Raw genomic sequence first — 12,128 nt, 5'->3', positions numbered from 1 at the left:
AAGGCTCCACAGAGGCCTGCACTATTTTACAGAGGACATGGATTGGGTGTAGTAAATGAAAAAGGGATCCTCTGGAACTCATATGAGTTTTACAAGAGATAAATTCCAAAAGGCATCAAGTTACAAGCACATTTGTTTCGATGGACTGAACTGTAAAAGGTGCACTTTCAATGTTTTCTGATGCAATAGCTGGCTGGACCCTCATGATTTTTTTCTCATGATTTTTATGTAGGATGCTATCCAAAGCTAAGGTCAATGCACACAGAAGGTACCATAAAAATCACATTTCTGGCACTTGGTGACGCTGTCATAGTCCATACACATGACTCGTCATCTGGATTTTTATATGGAGTGTCTCAAAAACCACAAATAACTTACAGAGATCATATTGATATCCACAGACAGACTGTGAAATAATTGATGGTAGTGCTTGTTGGCACTATCATGAGGCAAAACCATACATCTGGAGCGTGGATCCTGTGGATTTTTGCAATGATGCTATACATATCAGTGTCAACCGATTGTGTCTATATTCACAGATCATACTACTGTATTAAAATCATGGATCCAGTGTTTCACAGCACCTATGATGCAAAGCTATTGATACAAGACAAGTCAACTTAGACCACATCTGTACTTTTGTACTACAATTTAGAATCACAGATCTGGGGTTTCAAAGTGTCACTAGAGGGGGGGGAACCCAATAAATGGATGCTCAGGATATTCACATGGGATGCCATCAAAACCACTATCAAAGCACAGATCACCTGTGTTGTCATATTGTACCATATATATATATATATATATATATATCTCAGTCATGGATTCATGCTTTATGGCGATGAAGCACCAAATCCATTATTTTACTATGCATTTTGTGGCCATGGACATACTCTTGTAATTTGGTTTGTTTTGGTGGGATGCTGTGTAAAAAAAGATCCACAGTGGATCCATGTTTTGTGCCATGGCAGTGCCGTGAAGAGCAGGATTTGTGGTTTATAAAGTTCTGTGGGTATGGATGCGGCATGTGCTTTGGCACAGATTATGGGGAGCATATGTGTAAAATTAATGAGGATCCATGTCTTGGTTCCTTCTTTTTGCATCATGACAGTGCCCGAAAGCACTGGCTCCACCATAGCCACAAATGTTCTCTTTCATAACGTTGTAATTTAAAAGCTGAAGTAATTTGTTATATTTAGAAAAATTATCATCCTACTTCAACCTTATGGTAAGCTAAGCATACAACTAGACTTTCATGAATAGGTCCATTAGAAGTAAACAAAATTAGTCTTCTATGCACATCATAGTTTACAAAATGGAAACTTTGATAGTGGTTGGAGGAATGGTACCTTTTTTGGGGGGGTCATGCAAATTCAGATGAATCTATTTTAATTCTACTGTGTGTTTTGACAGTTTTGGGGAGGATCCCATATTGAAAACAATCAGGATCTATTAGGTCCCATGGTCTGATCCATGTTTTTCACTATGGCAGCAGCAAATGGCAGTGTATTAATTATTTGTAAGGGTCATTCCCTTGGGGGTAGATTTTAGCTGTGGTTCGATATGGAGGAGGGGTGGAATTCTCTCTCTCTTTTTAATAAGCATATTGAAGAAGATCCGGTTTTGATGTTCTGCATGCTTCTTTTTACCACTTTCAACCAGGAAATCCAGACCCACAATCTGAAGTGTACTGAGGCAGACAGAGAGAGAAGGCTGATTGTTCTGCACATGCTCAGGGGCACCTTTGTCATTAATCAGAGATTGTGATACAGAATGAGTAGAGGCTTTGAAAATGGTTCTCGGGGCCAAGCCTTTCAGCAAATGTAAATAATAATAATAATAATAATAATAATAATAATAATAATAATAATAATAACAACAATAATAACTGTAATAAATAAATAAATAAATAAATAAAAAATAAACTTTGGCTGATTAACGTTTTATGACCTTTTGGGAATTATAGGGTCAGAACTACCGAAATTGTATACTGTAGCTTATTCATGTATGCAGCTACAGCAACAAAAATGTTACTTGCTCAAAAATGGAAAGAAGTCCCAGGAAAGGAAGAATGGATACAAAAACTGATGGAATATGCAGAAATGGTGAAACTTACCGGAAGAATAAGAAATCAAGATAAGAAACTTTTTTAAAAAGAATGGAAATTGTTTGTTGAATATTTACAGATGGAATTGTAAACAGATAAGAACGTTGGCGGGATTATTGTAATAACCTGCAGTTTTATAAGTATATATTGAAAGAAGATGAATAAATGAGCAAGTTAATTTGGATAAGCAGAAGATATTAAAAGTAAATTTAAGGAACCGCAGAAAGAGGAGGAAGTCAAGTTTTGAAAGGTTAAAATGATTGTAAAATTAGTGGGTTTGTTTTGGTTTGTTGTGTCCATGTTTTTATGACGTGTTTTCGTACTTGTATTCTTATGCTGGGAGGCGCTCAGTGGCGCACAAATTTAATTAATAAATAAAACAAAAAAAATAACCCTAGCGGCTCCTTCCCTCAGGCGACGACAGAAAGCGGCCAGGCTCCTGCTTTGCATAAACCCGCCCTCCGGGCCATCCCATCTCCCGCCTCAGCCGCCTCTTCTTCCTCGGAGAACACGGAAGTAAACGCTCCGCTTCTTGCCCGCCCGCGCTCTGCCGTCGCGAGCGCCTGCGGGCGGTAGTCGGCGCGAGACCAACGGTCGCCTCCTCAACTCCCGCTTTCCTCGCCGAAGCAACGTTCGATGTGGCAGCGAAGGGGCGGGGCGGCGAAGGAAACGAGGCGAGTTGGCGGTTGGTTAGGAGGCGTGGCCAACGCTCCTCTCTCAACCGCCACACAGCGGGAATCGCCCCGCCCATTGGGAGGCGTGGCCCAACGTTCCCGAGGAGGAGGGGGGGCTTTGTTGTGAAGCTGGGAGTTGCCGCCGGCGGTCGGGGCCGGGAAGGGGGCGCCCTCTTCGCCTCAACTTGCCTTTTTCCTCCCCGAGCGGGACGGGGCCGGAGCCGCCTTTCCCTCCCTGGGGGACGGCAGCGAGGTGAGGAAAGGGCTCGGGCGGGGAAGCCGCGGCAGGGCGCCGTCCCCCTCAGCTTCGGCGTGTGGCGTCCTGAGGGGGCGGCTGGCATCCTGTGCCTTCCTGCAAGGATTCTCAGGGGAGGCGGTTGGCGGCGGCGGCGGTTTCTCCTCAAGGACGCGCGTCAGGCAAGGGGCGGTTGGGTTCGAGCTCCGGAAGTTTCGCCTCCCCTCCCCGGATGCGGGAGGCGAACCCCGGAGTTGGCGCGAAGTCACCACAGAGGAAGAGCGAGCGCATGAACATGTGCAGAGCGCCTTTCCCCCGTGGTCGCTCTTAGAGATCCACTTAAAGTTAGTGTAGGATTGCCATCTGTGGACCACCCTCGACCTATCTGCAAACTGGGTGTCAAGGGTGAGGCGTTCCCACGTACCCTTTCACTGCATGTTTCTAGGTGAAGATTGAACTCTCATTGTTTGACAATGGACTTCCTCTGGAGGTAATGGGGTCTCCTTCCTTGGAGGTTTTTAAGCAGATTCTGGGTTTTCTGACGTCTGTACTCTAGTTGAGATTCTTGCTTTGTAGGGGGTTGGGCTAGATGACCCTCGGGGTCCCTAACTGCTCTATGATTCTATTAAACTAGCCCGCTTTAAGTGGTGTCAGGGGTTTGTTTTAGAATTGCCGCAGAGCAAAAGCTAATAGAATCCCATTAGAGAGTCCAAATCCTTTCATCTGACTGGGAGTAGAGAATGATCAAAAGACAGTCGTTTTGAATTAACATTTGGAGCTAAAGGTTGCATTCATGTGGTGTAATAGTCTTGAACTAAAAACTTGTGGATCGCTTACTCTGCCGCTCCCAGTCTGTTTTAGGAGAAAGGGAGCTGATACTTTTGCCCCAAATCCTTACCCTTCTCCTTGCACTGGTAAATTTAAGGTTTTGATGAACTTAGGAAGTATTAGCAAGTGTTGCCTACTTCTCTAAGAACGGGAGCCGTTGTACCACCATCTGTACCCCCAGAGAACCATGCTACTTGTGGCTCAGTCAAGATTTATGACATTGATAGGAGCTACGTTTTTCAAATTCAAGCTCAGTTATGTTCCGTTGGCAATTTATTCTTTTCCTTTGTGAGTATGTGTAATATTTTGTAACCTGGGGCATCTCTCATTCAGGTGAATGAGTCATCTGATCTGGGGAAGCTAATGTAATGCAGCATTAAAAGTAATCAAAAATTAATTGCCGTGGACTGTGGTTCATGACCTGTGCAAAGATTAGATGGGCCTCCTTCCCTCATTGCTTTATTTTGCTCTATTAAGAAAGACGGATTCAGACTGTGCGAGAGCTTGGCTGGCAGGGAGAAGTGTGTGTGTGAGTGACATCTGTCCCGTTGCATTTGAGCTGCCTTTTCCAGGCAATTTGGTTTGTATGATGGATGCGGGTGGCGCTGTGGGTTAAACCACAGAGCCTAGGACTTGCCGATCAGAAGGTCGGTGGTTCGAATCCCCGTGATGGGGTGAGCTCCTGTTGCTCGGTCCTGCTCCTGCCAACCTAGCAGTTCGAAAGCACGTCAAAGTGTAAGTAGATAAATAGGTACCGCTCCGGCGGGAAGGTAAACGGCGTTTCCGTGCGCTGCTCTGGTTCGCCGGAAGCAGCTTAGTCATGCTGGCCACATGACCCGGAAGCTGTACGCTGGCTCCCTTGGCCAATAAAGCAAGATGAGTGCCACAACCCCAGAGTCGGCCACGACTGGACCTAATGGTCAGGGGTCCATTTACCTTTAAAGAAAAGCAGAATATCCATATACGTTGTTAAAGTCATTTTACACTCCTAGTTTAGAAAACATGTACAGTAAGCCTACAGTTTGTGGGGGTTGCATTCTGCTGATAGTACATGAAGCCAAAATCACTTATAGTCAAAACCCATTGGATTCAGTGGTGAGTGGGATTGCCAAAATCATTTCCCCCAGAACCCTGGCCCCTTTCTTCTTTTTTAATTTTTACCATGTGCATATAGCTGAATGTTCACATATTAAATGTACATAAGTTGCAGGTTTGCTGTATAATGAAAACAACTCTGCAAGGAATGTTTTCTGTTGCGCCCTTTTAAAACCAGGACCCCTTTGCACTTTGCTTGGGGTGTGTGGAAATGGCAAATATACATGAGTAGTTGTGCTGTTGGGATATTACATTACTATTCCTCCACCAGCAATATTTTCTCTAGGAAACACGAATCTTACTAGAAACAATAATTCTGTTACATCCTGAAAGTGTTTTTGTTTTATTTCATTTTTTGTTTTGTTTCCCAGTTCTGTGTGGCTCTGTTTTGAATCTCCAGAGTCCAAACTAAAATGACTTCTGGCTTCATATTATTGAGATAGTGATATGTAGCTTGTCCATTAAACATGATCTTGCATCCGGATATAGTTATGCTGTGGACAAGCCCAGACAGGATGCTGTGAGGGTTTTAGTGTCAAGTCCAGAGTTACATCTAAACTGTAGGAAAGTGCTGGATTTAGGGTTCATCCACACTTAACTTATGCCCTGTGCTTTATTGGCACAGGCCTGTGCTTTAAAGCTCCTTGGCCAAGCACACTTTTTCCCATCCCTCTGCTTTCCCCAGGAAAACTCACTTATTAACACTGAATCAGAACAAGTGGCAATTCAGGTTTTCAACTGTGAAGAGCGGGTTTTCACTAGAAAACAGGTAGGTAAAAAAAAATGTTTAGAAATAGCACTTTAAAGCACAGACTTTGCCTAGAAACATTGCACAAAAGGAAGTCTGCATGCGCCTTTAGTCATAAGATTTTTCTCTTGAAGCTTCATGTTTCATCCTACATACACAAGGTCACACTCTAAGCTTTGTGTTACTCAAACTGGAATAATTATCCTTGACACTCATGATCTGCCTTCAAGTAAATATGGTCTCCATCAGAGTAGTTGATGTATTGTATGATGAAGTGTCAAAAACAGTGGAACCTTGGTTCTCAAACGGCTTAGTTGACAAACAAATCGGCTCCTGAATGCCTAAAACCTGGAAGTAAGTGTTTTCGAATGTTTTTCAGAAGCCAAACGTCCGGTGCGGTTGTTGGCTATTGTTTCCAGGGCGCCTGCACCAATCAGCCTTGGTTTTCAAATGTTTCAGGAGTCGAACGGACTTCCGGAACGGATTAAGTTTGAGAACCAAGGTTCTACTGTACATAGATTTTTAGAATGCCTAACAATCAGCTTGAAGAGAGTTTAATTTTGGGGTCATGTGCGTCTAAAATGGGGAATACAGTGGTACCTCGAGTAACAAACACCTCGGGTTACAAACACTTCGGGTTACAGACTCTGCTAACCTGGAAGTACTACCTCGGGTTAAGAACTTTGCCCCACGATGAGAACAGAAATTGTGCAGCGGCAGTGGGAGGCCCCATTAGCTAAAGTGGTACCTCAGGTTAAGAACAGTTTCAGGTTAAGAACGGACCTCCGGAATGAATTAAGTTCGTAACCAGAGGTACCACTGTAAACACCACAATTGGAAACTCTAAATAAAAAGGTTTAGGAGTTGGTTTGCCAATCCCCACCCATCCTTGCAACATATAGGGGGGAAACCATAGGTCAGTAGCAGAACCTATGCAGAGAAGATTCCTGGTTCAGTGCCTGGGATTTTCCATTTGAAAGGGTCAGCTGTCAGGTGATGGGAAAGACCTCTGCCAGAGACCCTGAAGATCTGCTGCCCGTAAATACTGGACTAGAAGGACAAAAAAGTATAAACTAGTATAGGGACACAGGAAATTGCTCTATCCCCCTCACCACATGTGCCCTGTGTTAAATCAGTCCTTACACTTTCATGAAGGAAAACATGGCAACCAGTCCTGGTTCGTAGAGATGGCACAACCAGTCTGGAGGGATCAACAAACAGTGGTTTCAAAAAAGTAGCTGATTTGAAATAGAGTAGTTCAGGGGGAAGGGGGAGTAAATAGTGCAAGTCTTTTCCCCCCTTCTTTTTCTTTGTCATCTGGTGCTGCTTGTGAACCAGTTCAAAATGTCATGCCCAAAAATAAAATTTCCCAAGAGCAATCAATTTTTGGTATATAGCTCCAAATGCCTTATGTGTTCCTTATACATTGTTTACATTGACATATATTTATTATGTATTTTTACTTTTTCTGAATAATCTTTTAATGTTTTTTCTCCCTTCAGATTCACCTGGTGGGCTGGAATGTCTTGAAAGAGATGAGGATGGAACTGCATACCATCTAAACAAGAATATAGGTAACTTTTAAAATATTGTTACAAATTTTGGACCCATCAAATGAAAGTTTAATTCTTCAATCCCATTGATTTCATGCTAGAAGTCCACAGTGTTTTACACTAGATAGCAATTCAGTAATAGTTGGATTCAGAGGACTCATGCATAGGATAGAAACCACGTGTAGTATAGAGCTTCAAGTCTTTCATTGAAACCATTGGGATTTCCAAGTTCTTAACTTGGCAGAATTATGCCCTGTGGGTTTTTGTAAAGCAAGACAGTAACACCTATTTTATGCATGCATACTGAGAAGGATGACTCATTTTTATTTTAATTAAAGATTTTCTTGTTTTACATAAGTATGTGTAATGTCTCTCGTATTTTTTCCGTGTAACATTTTTACAAATCAGTTTCATTTGTTGAGACATTGGGGTGGAGGGGGGGAAGATGGGTGGGGGTGGGGTTGGGTGGCGATAAATAGCTGTTTCAAACTGTTTTTATTGATAATTTTATGTTCTATTCTTTTTGGAAACTGCTTTGAGGGTTTTAAAAAAACCCACACAAATAAAATAATTTTAATTCAATCCAGGGAGAATTGTTCCCTAATATATAAGTATAGGATTGCAGCATTATTTCAACTTACTTTTTAATTGAAATCAGTGGGTTTTCATCATGATTAACTTTTCATATGGGTTCTTTATAATCCAAGTTCAATTAAATCTGAATCCAGCCTCTTGTATGACTGCCTCAGAAAATGGGGGTGTTTGGGCACATTTGAACTTGTCTTGTATAAGTTCCCGAACTTTTAAGTTACATCTAGAGGTTCATGATTTTCCAGAGGAAGGAGTCCTTCCATCAGAGAAAAAGAATCAGAGAATTGTAGAGTTGGAAGGGACCACAAGGATCATCTAATCCAGTCTCCAGCAGTGCAGGAATCTATTGGTAGTGGCGCCATCTCTGTGGAAAGCCCTTCCTTCAGATGTCAAGGAGATAAAGAATTACCGTATTTTTTGCACCATAACACTCACTTTTTTCCTCCTAGAAAGTAAGGGGAAATGTCTGTGCGTGTTATGGAGGAAATGCCTACCTACGGGTGGCATACCTACAGATTTTCCTCCTCTAAAAACTATGTGCGTGTTATGGTTGGGTGCGTGTTATAGAGCGAAAAATACGGTACATAACTTTTAGTAGACATCTGAAGGCAGCCCTGTATTGGGAAGTTTTTAATATTTGATATTTAACTATGTTTTATATATGCTGTAAGCCTCTCAGGGTGGCTGGGGAAACCCAGCCAGATCGGCGGGATATAAATATAACCATCATCATCATCATCTTAAAGCATCCATGGCAGATGGCCATCCAACCTCTGCTTAAAACCTCGAAGGAAGGAGAGTCCATAGCTTCCGGAGGTGACCATTCCACTGTTGAACAGCTCTTTCTGTCAGAAAATCCTTTCTGATGTTCTGATCTCCTTTCCAGATTTGGAGGATGTGAAAGGGGAGTAGAGGGACAGGATGAAAATGGGATAACTTCACTGAATGCAGCGCCCTAGCAGGGGTCCCTAGTGCTTTTTGTACTCCTGAAAATGTTGTAGTTCCAGAGATGCCACCCGCTTGTGCATTGGTTGTGGTGTTTTGGCCAAATGAGCTTCAGCACTCACTCCATGAAGTTAGCAAATACAAGTCATGATTTCCTAACATGATTCTGAATGGCACCACTATTTTCTTAATGCTTTTGGGATCAGCATCTTACCCGGGTCAGACTTGTGGCATGCATTCTTTTCACAGGGTTTAAGAAATGCCATCATAAATATTTTTGAATTTGGAGCAAATGTTAAATAGCTTAGCAGGCCCAGAGAGCTTAATGAACTAATCTGGAAGAACTTTACATGCAGTTAGCGAGAAAACCTGTTGTAGTTTATATTGATTGTTCAGCATATTGGCTGAACAGACTACTTGGCCTGATTCAGCATTATGGAAGAAAATGGTGCTGTGTGGTAATTAGACAGATGTTTCTTCAAACATTTTCAAAGTTGGAGGGCATGGCTGTATTTTGTTTTAACAGTGTGCTATTAATGTTGGGTTAGGAAGCCTTTGATTATTCTCTCAAGTTCAAGAGTATCTTTTCATATTTATAATAAGACTAGACGCTCTTTCAAACCAAATGTGAACTTCACCCTTTCAGTTCCATCTGTGCTTTCCTCTTTGCATATTTTTGTCATATACAAAAAGGAAGATAATATTATTTGAGCATAGAAACAGTATTATAGCATTAGCATGCAGAAACAACAAAAATGCTTAGAAAATAAAATTTGTATAGTGTCATCAAGGTATGTTAAAATGTATGAAAGGATCCCTTTCCCTCTGGGACTTATAATCTAGAAAGCAGGCAAAACAAAGACAGAGGAGTGAAATGGAGACAGTGAAAAAGAATATGTAGTTGCTTCCATATGAGTGTTTGTTGAAGAGTGCAGGTTTTTTGCAGCATCTGCACAATATTATCAAAAAGCCAATCTGTCTTAGGTAGTTTGTTGCAACTTTATTGATTGCAATACCACAAAAGACCATTATTGCAGACCACCATTCACTTACAGTTCATAGTGGAAGGATTCACTGGACTAATTCAATTCAGGTTATGAAGTGGTAAGAGGGACTGCATTTTGTAAAAATACAGATTGCTCGCTGGCACTTCCTGCTAGGGCTTATTTTTGTTTTTTCTTATTTGTGTCATATTTCCACAAAAGAAAGCTGTTGGTTGGGGTTTTTTTGTTTGAAAAAGCTAGTTTGCATATTCTCTCCCTATTTAATCTGAATTAACTATTTCCATTGAAATTGTGATAGGCTTAAAAAAACCCTGTTGTCAGTTATCCATTTGCCATATTTAAATGTCATGTATGCGTGTATGTATATTTGCAGTAATAACCCATTTGCAATATTAAGTCCCTGTCTGGAAGAACCATTAGGCTTAGTTACAGTAGGATACAGTGGTACCTCGGGTTACATACGCTTCAGGTTACAGACTCTGCTAAGCCAGAAATAGTGCTTCAGGTTAAGAACTTTGCTTCAGGATGAGAACAGAAATTGTGCTCCAGCGGCGCAGCAGCAGCAGGAGGCCCCATTAGCTAAAGTGGTGCTTCAGGTTAAGAACAGTTTCAGGTTAAGAATGCACCTCCAGAACGAATTAAGTACTTAACCCGAGGTACCACTGTATTAGGATCAGGGGGTTGTGCCAAAGGCTTCATGGAAAAGGTGGGTATTGAAATAGCTGTATTAGGGGCCATAAATTCTTAAACATTTACTAAGATCAGAATGTCTTCTGGGTGGTGGATCTCTCTTCTGATGGTATTGTCAAGCTTCCCCAAATTTGTGTTGGAATGATAATGCCAGTAATCAGGAAAAACTGCATTGCAGCCAAATTGCAAGAAAGAAAGCTCATTAAGAGTACATCTCCTGAGCATTTATTATAAAGGACTTGACAAAGCTGAGCTATTAAGAATTAGTATGGAAACCAAGTTTCTGGAAAAAAAGGTACATGTGTAATTGTTTGGTATATATAGATCATAATTTTAGATTGTTTTCTCAAATGTACATAATAACCAAAAACAGTCTGATACCTTGTATTACACACAAGTTTTTCCATATTAATGAACTTTTATTAGCTGTCCATGCATTTCTTTGTCATATTGTCAACGAAAACAAAAAATCATTCCAGACTATTGTTATATTATTTATTACCATTATTATGGAGAACGTGTTCTGAACTAAGTGGCTTACAGCCCAATCCAGTGCATGTTTAATCAATAGGAAGCCTCACTGTTTTGTAATAAAAATCCTGTGAAATAGGTTAATATCATATTTTACATATCTTGAGAGATGACAACATTCAAGCCCACCTAGTAAGGTTGTCTGATTGGATGAAGAAGGTGTTTAGTTTCGATTTCTTTGACCCATAAAACTGTCTTCAAGCTCATAGAGGCTATTTTTCCAGTAATGAAATAACATCTCTGGTGGAGAGCTCTTTCTTTCTTTGGCCAGGATCGAAAGAGCTTCTTTATGGCTCAGTCTAGCAATAATTCTGAACCATGGTTGGCGCTTGGACTGTGATGCTAGAAGAGGCCACATGCCTGTACACTCCTTCCTCCTCTACTGTACTTAAGGGAATGAGTTATTTTCTGGCTTGTAGCAAACCATTACACCCAAGCTATCAAACTATGGTTTGTGCTTGCCATGCAGACCAAGATCCAAACGTGATTTCTAGGACAAGTGCAAGTTAACAAGTTTTGATATAATGCCCAATGTACGCTTTGCCAAAATCACTGAAAGAACTAATTATGCCAAACTGTTTTAAAAAGCAAAAACCACTGCCTCCTTCTTTCCCCCTCCCCCCTCTTTTTTGCCTTTCAGTAAGCGAATATTTTCTGAGTTTTTCTGAGAAAGTCAAGTCCAAAGCTCCCTTGTTGCAAGATTATGTGGATCCAGTCCTTGGCTTGAAACTGTTAATGTCATTCATGAATTAATGAGATAGGCATGTGATATTTAGCAGTGTTTTACAACTTAATGGCCCGATTCTCAAACTTGTTGAGTCAGTAAATGAATGTTTAAGATGGATCTTATGACTGCTGCACTAATGTGCTGTCACAAGTTATGACATTATATTGGAGTTGCAAGGATGCTTAGGCAGATGTGCGTGCTCATCAGGAAGTTCACATTACAAATGTGTGTTGTGTTGTATGCATTATGTTTTAAAGCTGCAGAGGAGTGTTCTCTGTCAGCTTTCCTACAACAGGAAATCCTTTTTAAGGAGACTTGCCTTAGCCAGAAAATATTTTAGAAGAATCATAAAACACTTCTATTTCATCTGCCTTCTGGTAGAGTGTGTGTTTTCGCGTGT

The 12,128-nt window shown here is 41.3% G+C and overlaps 1 protein-coding gene and 2 long non-coding RNA genes across 4 annotated transcripts in view; all 3 read left to right on the top strand.

Moving 5' to 3' along the window:
- The window catches only part of LOC310686423, a 23,108-nt gene extending 21,274 nt beyond the window's left edge, over positions 1-1,834 (top strand). The window contains exon 3 of the long non-coding RNA XR_014515890.1: positions 1,663-1,834. This is a non-coding gene — a long non-coding RNA (uncharacterized lncRNA). The remainder of the gene's footprint in view (positions 1-1,662) is intronic.
- Positions 1-12,128, top strand: part of LOC310686438 — a 425,293-nt gene that overhangs the window by 179,127 nt on the left and 234,038 nt on the right. The gene's annotated exons all lie outside the window — the stretch shown is intronic.
- The window catches only part of KLHL5 (kelch like family member 5), a 46,321-nt gene continuing 36,785 nt past the window's right edge, over positions 2,593-12,128 (top strand). Inside the window, exons 1-2 of one of the 2 annotated variants that reach the window (XM_083459922.1) lie at positions 2,593-3,034; positions 7,190-7,261. The gene's annotated coding sequence lies outside the window, so the exon portion shown is untranslated. Of the gene's footprint in view, positions 3,507-7,189; positions 7,262-12,128 lie in introns of both variants that reach the window. The other variant, XM_083459923.1, reaches the window with a different exon arrangement.

Source organism: Podarcis liolepis (genome assembly GCF_965112155.1).
Source record: "Podarcis liolepis genome assembly, chromosome: 9".
Lineage (NCBI taxonomy): Eukaryota > Metazoa > Chordata > Lepidosauria > Squamata > Lacertidae > Podarcis > Podarcis liolepis.
This window is presented reverse-complemented; position numbering and strand designations above follow the sequence as displayed.